Here is a 9,143-nt window from a genome sequence, read left to right as displayed (position 1 = left end):
TACACTGTCCAGTTACAAGTATGATGAGTACATTGTCTTTTTGCACTCAAATCGAGCTGGTGATGACCAATCATGTTCGAGAATTTTTTTTAACTTTTGATTAATTCCATATATGTTATCTTATACTAGAACTGTATAGTCCACAAAAAGATAGTGAACTCATCTGATCGTGGAAACACGATATGCGATCTGAAAAGCAAGGTTAAACTAATGCAAATGACACATCACTCAGAGACAATCTTCTTCGCATTTATGGCACAAAAAACCCTGATTTTACAATTCATGATCTAATAACAAAGATACAGTAGGAAATGGTGCATGCCAACGTGCAAGAATAATTTCAATTTTTCAACTCATAGTTCAAAACAATCACAGTCATCGACAAATTATATTTTTTTGCCACATTTCTTGCTTTAATTTGGATGATGATCCACTAATTCTTCAAATTATCCTATATAAATATGTAGCTATTATTTACGAACATTTTCAAGCGAGAAACTGAATGCATCGTTCTCTGAGTCACAGCTTCCGAGTTAAATCTGTTGGTCAAAACTTTCGATTATCGTTTCCAGAAACTGGCACCCGAGGTAACACACTAAAATACATAGACTAGAAATCTCAAAAAAATTATTTTTATCATTACAATACATTAATCCCGATACCCAACCAGAGGATACTATGCTGTAAGAATGGACGAAATCTGATTACTTCGTCTTTCCGCTAACAAAACATAATTCAACCAATAAGAAAACTAGGTTTGGTTAAGAAGTAGAATTGGAATAGACTAAGCCACAAACATATTGATCAATTCTTTTTCAACCTTAACCCACGTGGGTTTACCAAAGGCGATGTATAGTTTTCTCGCAATATGAAGTTGTCCTGTACACGTCCTAATCGCCAGTGCCATCTACTGCTCCCTATACAGTTCAATAGCCTCCTTAAGCCAGTGCACGTTCCTCTGCTTTTTCGTTCTAACAACTCTCCATCAACTCTCTCCAGCGACGTGAGGGCTGATTACAGTCTTTCGCATCACATATTTTGGCGAAGGCCCTTATCCACCATAGCAAAGAAAGTTCCAAGATTCGGTAATGGTCACAGATCTCACTGAGGGCTCACTGTCCACACCACATCTCCCACAAAATCGTCCCCAGACTGTCGTTTGTCTGCCTTACTCTCATACAGCTGAAAATGAAACACTTCTAGTGCCATATAAACACCAACTATTCCGGTCACGAGCCTGCGGTAGGCAGGCGGTTTCATAACAAAATGTCTGTAAACATCGCTGCCGATTTTATAGAGAAATGTACGGAAGGCACGTAAAAATTGTAAATTTTCGCAATCATGAAATACTTTTTCAATTTGCCGGACCGGGATATTGATACTAAAAGTAAAAGCAATCTGTTAAAAAATAAACAACAATAAAACGAGTGTGGTAAACCCTTCCTTTTACTATCTCTCGAAAACGAAGGTATCTTCCATACAAACCTTATAATTTAGGTGGCGAAAACGCGTGAATCCGACGCATCAGCATGGCATAAATCATTTCCGGAACTAAGTGCTCCATTTGCCGGACTGGACCTCTGTAATAGACTCTCTCCAGGTTCAAAATTTAAATTTTAAAGCTCAGACCGATTTTTCAGCCCCTTCAATTTTTGGCCGCAGAGCAGTGAAAATTAACAAACCGAAGTCCACGATAAAACTGCAAAAACCTCTGTTTTCAAATGACGATATCTTGACTGTCTTTTGTCCAAATTTCTTGAAAAAACTCTCGTTTGAAAGCTAATTTTGTGGACTACGTTTGTCAAAGCAAGTTATTTTCCTCAGCGGCTTTATTATATATGTTAAAATCTTGGTTATATAAACAATATATTCTGTACCTCACTTCGCGGCGATATGAGCCCGTTGATACAAGAAGAACAGCGGTAAGAGGGGCGTCACATAAGGTGCGCTAAATTGTCGTGACCGAAATAGTTGGCGATGATAGGTGTACCCGCCAAAGTTCCTGTGATCCTGTCCACAGTCTTGGAAAAGCCAGCGTCAGTAATCTTCGCTTATGAAGTGAAGAAAAGTGAAAAAGATAAGTAAAAAGCGCAAAAAAATTATGTTGTGACATGAAATGGTCATCACAAAAGAAAATAACTTGTTAGAGAATTTTGTTGAAAGACAAGCCACTGAAACTCAAGAAAAGGAATGATAATTTGCTGTTTTAACATAATTTAAGTTTAATTAAGTGACTAAACCTTGGATTAAAATATAACCAAATGCTGACCAAACTAGTACCTTCTTTTTAATATTTCTTTAATTGGAATAGATTTTAAAGCGGCTAACCGGCTTATTGAATTATACACATTTTTCCATTCTCGGACACCATACGGCAATATGCATGAAACTCCGTTTTTGATTGTAATTCCCTTTCGCCTCTCTGAAACTGATACGAATTATGTTTTTCTACGAGAATAATTATGGTGGGCAACCAGACATGGTTTTATGCTTCTCTGGTTTGAAGATTTAATGAATGCAACCTAAATTACAATTCATCGACCCAACGTTTCGTCACTTCTGTCTAGTGCCTTCATCAGGAGTGATCTCACCGTTGCAAAAAGAAGCCCTTTTATATACTCACTAATTAGCTGCCTTTTTTTCTGACGAGGTGTAAACAGGCGTCAGGTAGTTAGCCGCCATCATCATGAGTTATGTTGTTTTTGAAGAACTTATCTTGAATGAGATTTTACAATTTCCCATAAACATTTATTATTTAGTACTTTTTTCTCGGTTTCATACCAAGATATTGTCCAACTTGAGATCTCTGTGAAAAACTTTTTGATAATGAATGAAGGATAGGGCAGTAGTTATCTGTTTTATCCATTCACATGCGTCTCTTTTGGCATCGGCACTCTCGGACATGGCGGGGGTTCTTTCTGGATTTTTGAAGATGCAATCGTTCAAATTTCTCGTGGCATATGGTATTTCGTGGACTGGACTGGCCTGGACTAGTAAAACGCGCACTAGTAAAGCGTGGACTAGTAAAACGTGGACTAATAAAACGCGGACTAGTAAAGCGCGGACTAGTAAAACGCTGACTAGTAAAACGCGGACTGGTAAAACGCGGACTAGTAAAACGCGGACTAGTAAAACGCGGACTAGTAAAACGAGGACTTGTAAAACGCTGACTAGTAAAACGAGGACTTGTAAAACGCGGACTAGTAAAGCGCGGACTAGTAAAACGCGGACTAGTAAAACGCGGACTGGTAAAACGCGGACTAGTAAAACGCGGACTAGTAAAACGAGGACTTGTAAAACCCTGACTAGTAAAACGCTGACTAGTAAAACGCTGACTAGTGAAACGCTGACTAGTAAAACGTTGACTAGTAAAACGCGGACTAGTAAAACGCTGATAAGTAAAACGCGGACTGGTAAAACGCGGACTAGTAAAACGCGGACTAGTAAAACGAGGACTTGTAAAACCCTGACTAGTAAAACGCTGACTAGTAAAACGCTGACTAGTAAAACGCGGACTAGTAAAATGCTGACTAGTAAAACGCAGACTTAACAGCAACAACAACAGCAACAACAAAAAACAATTTCATACGAAGGCGATCACAAGACTTAACGGCGAGCCAATTCAGTGATTGACAATCCCTGTTTGACCTTTAAGCTACAAATGGGTTTGACATGCGCCAGATACAAACCATTTTATAAGTTTAGGCTAACAGAGAAAGAATTTTATTCAGAAGCAGTTCAAAATCTTAAACTACACTTTCGTCGTAAATTTCCCGGCATAAGCGCAGGAATTCGATGAATAAAAGTCGCATTAAATCTCCTTGTGTCTAAGTAGAAAGAATCTCATTGACTTCAGCTTTTCGGTGGAAGAAAAGCCGATTTACACACGCCATTACAGAAAACAAAGAAGCAGACTGACAACTCCAAAACAAATATTTGCATTCACTTACAATTTGACTTTCTGTGACATTTTAAAACGGAACAGAGGTAAATCTTCGAAGATTAATGGTCGTTGAAAATAAAAAAAATACTTTCCGTAAGATCTCTGTTTTTCTCTTTACGAGAAAATCGTCGCATGATCAGTTAACTCGTGTGTGTTTGTCACACCAGTACTGCTGTTTCTTCAAAAGCGTATGCTTCTTTACTTTTCAATTGACAGGTGTCACATCGTGACAGTTGCTTTTCAAAAAAAGTGTTTGAAAATTTGTTCGGAAGCCTTTTAACTACCTTTACAAATAAAAATGTTTCGGCGAAAGCTTTCTCTTTAATTTTAATAACGTTTGTTTTCTTTATAACTCACTCGGTATCAAATTGTTAAGTTCAGGGAGGATTTTCCCGTAATTAAACTCGTAATTGCAGCCCTAAATCATTCAGGTTCTTACTAGTCCGCGTTTTACTAGTCAGCGGTTTACTAGTCAGCGTTTTACTAGTCCTCGTTTTACTAGTCCGCGTTTTACTAGTCCGCGTTTTACCAGTCCGCGTTTTACTAGTCCGCGTTTTACTAGTCCGCGTTTTACTAGTCCTCATTTTACTAGTCTGCGTTTTACTAGTCCGCGCTTTACCAATCCACGTTTTACTAGTACAGTCCAGTCCAGTCCAGTCCAGTCCAGTCCAGTCCACGGAATACCATTGTCATTTCTCGTGCCGTGTTCCACGACTAAAGGAAGCGACATACCATGAAAAGTGACAACGCAGCGTGAGTTTGCTTTGAAATCACAAGTATGATTTCAGACCAAAATTCCACAACACCAACCTCAATTACCACTTTATTAAATCTAAATAATTCCCGTAATTTCAAAGTCAAACGAGTGCACAACGTCAGTTTGATTTGAGATCATGACATGTATGATTTCAGACCGAAGTTGCACTATACGAACCTCAATTACCACTTTCTTAAATCTATTTTGAAGTAGCAAAATTCATTCGCTCAATACAAGTTTACGACATAGCGCGCGTGCTTGCCCTATCTAAGTCCTATTGAGCCGCTATGAACAAAATCTTTATTTACGCACGCCCGTGCGTAAATAAGATGACTTGAGCTTTTTTTTTTTTTTTTTACCTGACTGCAAAATTGCCGTCCTGTTAAGTTATAGTGCAGTTTTCCTTCTCTTTAAAATACGAAAGAAACTAGCCAAGAACCGCCCAATTTTTCAATCGGCATACACCCTTCTCACGCAGCGCCATCTTGGATTCCATGCCGCACCAAATCGAGGCTGGACGGGCATAAACTTTGGGGTGTGTTACACTAGTGTTACAGTAGGAATATATGACAAGTAAGCATGGCCCACGATCATTGCTCTGTTAACTTCTATACGAATGACAAGAGAAATCAGAGTGGCAAGAATTTATCTTTTTTCAACTTCAAATTCTTTATTGAGATCGAAATGGATTGCCGCTATAAAGCGAGATGAAGGGCTAGATTTTGAGGTAAGAATCGAGCCGTGACCGGCGAGTTGTCAGACGCACGTGTTACTAGCGACCGACTTTTTGCTTTCGATTTAAAACACAGCCTGTACACGTTTTGTAAAATGTCTACTTTTTTCGTATCCAGAACACTAGAGTCATTTAAGGAATTTACTCGTCTTTTACTTTCTATTTTTCATTTTACTTTTGGCGCAAGCAGTCAAACGCACATGGCAATGTTTTGTTTGTTTTTGTGAACTCGGATTTTGTATAATGTATTAAAAGAGATTCTCCGGCCCTCGTTTATTCGCGTTATAATTTGCGGTCTTAAACTAATTTCCCAGATCAAGAAAGGTTCTACTCTTGTGTGCTCGGCTCACTTCAAGCCAGACGATATGTATAAGACTATAACTGGGCTTACACGCCTAAAACGTGGAGCTGTGCCATCAAAGTTTGCATGGACCAAGGAGGGTAAGGAGCGCCGACCAAACAAATTGCAAGAGTCAAAAGTTATTGCCGAACAGCAATCACAGGAGCAGCGACGTCAATTCTTTGTCGATTCAATCCAGCAAGATGTCGAGATGGAAGAAGAGGAGACTGAGTCAGCAGGACAGGAAACCAACGCTGGTGCTGAGCCAATGCAAGTAATGTCTATGGACGGAACGGAAACGAAAACAGTCAGCCTGACGAACTGAGCCCTGAGGAACAAATTGAAATACTTAAGGAGGCTGGATATAGTTTTTCACTTTTCTGATGCAAGATATTTAAACTAAAATCAAGAAGCTTAGCTTTAACGAATCGCGATCACATTTTCCCCTGAAATAAAGATATTATTGAAGAATCAGTTTGTTGTAAATATATTGAAAAATTCGTTTCCATGGCAACGTTGCTGGCTTACAATGCTGGGTCCAAAATTAGAATTGACTTGAATTTTCTTAAAAACTGGACGGTGAATTTATTTTAGATTTTGCATGCGTCCTTTGACTGTCTTGGTCTGCTTGACTGTTAAGTTTAAAAAAATTCTGTCAGAAAGTTTAAGGAAAAGAGGCCTTTTTTAGAATTCATCGTTAACTTTTTTTCCCTCTGACAGAATTTTTTCGAATTTGTGTAAAACACGCAATGAGCCGTTCAAAGTTAACGTGCAAAAAATAAAAAAAAAAAATTCACCGAGCGGAAACGGAAATACGTTAGTCTAAAGTTTCAAACTTCCGAAAATTTCGACTCCACAAGATGGGCAATTGCGCATGCGCAAAATTTTTGTCACGCCACGATACTTGCCATGGACGCCAGAAGGTTTTGGACGTCTTCTTCGCCGAACGTCCTTCGCGCTCTCCTAAAGGGCTTTATTTTGCTAAGAGAGGTTCACCTTCTGGGTGGATTGCGCCTGGAAATGGCTGCTGCTCTATTTGCCTTCAAAGTGCTGCATTATTTTGTGCAAAGTGTCGGGATGTTTTGTTTCTCTTGGAGCTGATGGACACGACGGTTGGCGATTTGCTGAGAATGGAGACCAGTGCTTCCTTCCCACCGTTTTTGTAAAGTTCTTTTAAGTCATCGTAACACAGACCGCTTTCTGCAATTTTCTGAATGATGTTTTCTTTGGCGAGGAGCCCGTTATCGCCCTGTGAATAGAGCTTGTCTTTGAAAGTTTACATGCGTTCGTGGCGTCCGTCAAGAAAGTCCAAGTCTACGAAAGCGAAGGAAGCGGATTTCACATGCTGTTGTTTACAATGTCAGCACTTGTTAGCTGCAACGGGGATTGAAAGAGGACAAAGTGGAGGGCGCATACGCATACATCTTCCAAAGCATCGTGTGCGTTGAAATCTTCATCAAAAACAGCTTGATACACAGAAGGGAGATTGCTTTTTCATGGTTTTCCGTCAGGATTGAGAAGAGCGTTACCACCTTTAGCGAGTGTTTTGATGAGTGTAAGGCTATCGGCGAAAAACACTTTCTTCGACGATGTTTCTTTATTTGAATTTCCAGCACATCGTAGGAGTGTTGGAGTGTCGAATACACAAGAATTATGGCCAATTAAAACGGTGTGACAATGTGTACTGCTGGAAAGGAAAGTGGTAAAACATTGAAGACGTTCGCTAAGGAGTGTACTGGAACATTCTCTTTGAGCAAAGTTCTCTCACCATTCACAGTTTTGACAGTGACTTGTTTACACGAGAAGCGTAGCTGCTGATATTGCATGTAGGTAGCACCTGTTTAGTGTTCCGAAAACCAGCCACGATATGGTAAAATAGCTCCTACGATCGCGATCGTGTTTGCGGCCGAATTCACGCGTATTTTGGTCACTTGAGAGTGTTGTAGCTTTCCGTTTTTGAAACACACTACTAATACAGTTAGAAGAAAGTGTAGGCAGCCTACCTAGAGGCGTAAAACAGGCTACTAGGCAAATGAAAAAATGATTCTGACCTGAGCGCGGCGGCCATGTTTGTTTGTTTGTGTTTTATTTATTTATTTTTTTTTTTTTTTGCAAATTAGAACCCAGTCTGCGCGCGTAAAAGAAACTATATCTAGCCTCCTTAAGGCCAGAATCAAACATTTAGAGCAACAAGTCAAAGATCTTCAAGAGTCCAAGTTTGGAAGGGAAAACATCTCGAAGGATCCTGAATTGCTGACATTTTACACAGGCTTTACATCGAAAGAACGATTTGATAGCTTTTACAAATAAGTTGAGCCGTATGCAAAAACCATGATAAAATGGTCCCAGATCAAAACGAGGCAGAGGTAAAGAAAACTACCAGCGAAGGCGTAGCAGTGGTAATTTTGCATTGTCACTCTACGACCAACTGCTTTTATTTTTTAACAGAATGAGAGTAGGTTTGCTCGAGACAGACCTAGGAGTGAGATTCAATATTACCAAAAGTACTGTCAGTAGAGTGATTATAACTTGGGCAAATTTTCTGTACACAATGCTTGGCCAAGTGCCAATTTGGCCCACAAGTGCTCAGATCGAAAGTAGTACGCCTCGATGCTTTAAAACTACATACCCTAAAACAAGGGTAGTCCTTGACTGCACTGAAATTAAACTCCAAAGGCCTAGCTCCAAGGTCTTAAACTCAGAAACTTGTTCTACCTACAAGTCATTCACAACATTTAAATGCTTAGTTGGTATAGCTCCACATGGTGCAGTAACATTTGTAAGTTCCCTATATCAAGGAAGTATATCCGACAAAGAAATAACAAGGCGCAGTGGATTTCTGTCGCTTGTTGAAGAGGGAGACCAGGTAATGGCAGACAAGGGCTTCCTAATTCAGGATTTATTGGAAACTAAAAAAGCTAAGTTGACAATCCCACCATTCTTGTCAAGAACAAAGTCCTTACAACTCACTGCTAAAGAAGTGACAGATACCCACCAGATTGCCCACCTCTGTATCCATGTTGAGAAGGCAATCAGACGAATAAAAGAGTAGCAAATTTTTGAAAGAGTTTTACCTCTCTCATTGGCTGGCTCAGTAAACCAAATTTGGACAATATGCTGCCTTCTGAAAAATTTTAGAAGGCCACTATATTGAAACCTCAATTTCCCACTGGTTTTGTTTACCAAACATTGCTACAATCATAAGATTTGTGACACCTCAACTAAGTTAACCAAGTTCTTTACAATATGTGCTTAATAAACCAAAACTGATTTATTTGAATTGAACAAAGAAAGTTTTTTTAATTTGTGTGATTCCAGACAATTTCTATTCCTCCTACCCAGGGAGATGAAATAGGAAAGAGAATGTTAA

At 39.3% G+C, this 9,143-nt stretch overlaps 1 pseudogene; it reads left to right on the top strand.

Moving 5' to 3' along the window:
* Window positions 1-5,047: 5,047 nt before the first annotated feature.
* Window positions 5,048-8,935, top strand: LOC148727191 (uncharacterized; annotated as a pseudogene).
* Window positions 8,936-9,143: the final 208 nt, after the last annotated feature.

This window comes from Stylophora pistillata, chromosome 7 (genome assembly GCF_964205215.1).
Source record: "Stylophora pistillata chromosome 7, jaStyPist1.2, whole genome shotgun sequence".
NCBI classification, from domain to species: Eukaryota; Metazoa; Cnidaria; class Anthozoa; order Scleractinia; family Pocilloporidae; genus Stylophora; species Stylophora pistillata.
This window is presented reverse-complemented; position numbering and strand designations above follow the sequence as displayed.